The sequence below is a fragment of the Chrysochloris asiatica genome, unplaced genomic scaffold (genome assembly GCF_000296735.1).
Source record: "Chrysochloris asiatica unplaced genomic scaffold, ChrAsi1.0 scaffold00088, whole genome shotgun sequence".
NCBI lineage: Eukaryota > Metazoa > Chordata > Mammalia > Afrosoricida > Chrysochloridae > Chrysochloris > Chrysochloris asiatica.
Genome location: NW_006408606.1, coordinates 10,790,317 through 10,792,434, shown reverse-complemented (window position 1 = coordinate 10,792,434; position 2,118 = coordinate 10,790,317). Strand labels below are relative to the sequence as shown.

The 2,118-nt window shown below is 32.7% G+C and overlaps 1 protein-coding gene across 1 annotated transcript in view; it reads right to left on the bottom strand.

Annotated features, from left to right (window-relative positions):
- The window catches only part of QRFPR (pyroglutamylated RFamide peptide receptor), a 164,921-nt gene that overhangs the window by 120,820 nt on the left and 41,983 nt on the right, over positions 1-2,118 (bottom strand). The gene's annotated exons all lie outside the window — the stretch shown is intronic.

The window sequence follows — 2,118 nt, the reverse complement described above, 5'->3', positions numbered from 1 at the left end:
TTCCTGGCATAGTAAACCATGTGATTGTCAGATCAAAATGGCCATTGCCAGTCCATTTCAACTCACTAATGCCTAAGATATTGATGTTTATGCATTCCATTTGTATGCATAGAGTGACTACATTAGTTTCCTATTACTGTTTTAAGTTACCATAAATTTGGTTGCTTAAAATAATAGAAAATTATGATCTTACAATAATGGAGATCAGAAGTCTAAAATGAGCAAATAGGCCTGCATTCCTTCTAGAGGTTTTATTTGGAATCTGTTTTCTTAGCTTCTCCAGCTTCTAAAGTTTGCTTGCATTCCTTATATTATATACAAAGGTGGGCTCAAGACAGATAAATTATGAGCTAAAAATAAAGCTACAATACAGCTAATAAAGAAAATATAGTAGAATATTGTTACCCCAGAGATGGTAGAGCTTTTTCAAACAAAACCAAACAAAAAAGAAACATTTCAACTATCTTATTACAGTATATTCAAATTTTCTAAAATTTTCAAGAATATCGTACACAAAGTTAAGATATAGATGAAGAACTTGGAGAAGAAATTTGACAACTCTAAAACTAACATGGAATTAATACATAGAATGTAAAAGCAAATGTTGTCAAACAATAAAAGAAAACAACTTAATAGAAAAATGGACAGAAAATAGAAATATTGATTTACAGAAGTAAAAATAAACACATGAAAAAATGCTAAAAACATTAGTAAATCAAGATGAAAATCAGAACAATGATTACATATCATGTTAAAACCAAATTGTCAAAAATATATTTAAAAAAAATATATGTGGATAGTTTCATGTGTTGTGGGTTGAGAGCAATAGGAAAACCTGAACCCTCATGTCCTACTCATGGTGGAATATAGTGGCTCCAGTCATTAGATAGTACAATCTAAGTTAAAAAAAAGCATGCAATCTTATAGACTCATAAGCATAGGTATATATTACTAAACAAGGTCTCACCCAAGTGCACAAGAAGACATATGCCAAGATGTTCACTGTAGCTTTATTTGTGACAGCAGAGAGGTAACAATCATTTGGATATTAGATAAATTATTAGATCTGCATACCCAGTGCTGAGCAAATAACAAGGCATGCCCATGCAACACATAAAACAAGGATACCAGGACTGTTTTTAATAGTTTAGCATCTACATTATAAGGGAAACATGAAGTGGTTTTCTGGTAAATGCTAACAACCATCTCTCCAAAGTAAGGTGGAGAGGGAAGATCAATTTTTAGTGTGTGTCAATTTCCCTAGTATAAATACTGGAACTGTGACTGATTTCAAACCACCAACAAGATAACAATGAAAGTAAAAAGAGATTAAGAGCTATACACAATTGGTTTTCATGAACTGGTATAACCTAGCTCCAGCTGTCGAATCAATCCTGACCCATAGTGAACCTGTATAGGGTTTCCGAGGAGCGGCTGGTGAGCTCTAGTAACCAGTGGATATCAAATAGTGTTCAAATAAAGAATACAGAAAAAGAATGCCAACTGATATGTGTTTCTAATTTATCATTTAAGATGGTTTTGTTTTGTTTTTCTCCTATGTGCTTTGATTCTTGTGTATTTGAATCAATGTCATGTTTGACAGACTAGTTGTTAAAGGAAGTTTATGTCTCATGGATGACTTATCTTTCACCTCCTTTCTCATATTTCTTTCATTTATTCCTGATGTTTTGAAATAGTGTGAAATAGTATCCCTTCTCCCTAAGCCCCATGCTCTCTTGCTTTTCCTGTTTACTCCTTATTCTGTCAGGGACCTTTGTGCTTGGTCACTGCTGAGTAATGTTCAAAGTCAAAATAATAACTTCCACTATAATAACTGCTACTATATACTTCTTTTGCTTTTACTAATTACTGGTGATTAAAATACAAAGACTGGAAACAAAGAGAAAGGATCAAGAGTTGCAAAATATGAACCTGGTGATACAAATGATGCTGGAGATTACAAGATAGAATTTTGCATGACTAATGACATAGTCATTACAAACACCCTTTTAAAATAACATAAAAGGTTATTATTTATATGCTTGGACCTCTCCAGATGGAATGCATAGGAAACAAAATGACTATTATGGGAAGAGATGGTGGAAAAGCCCAATATAA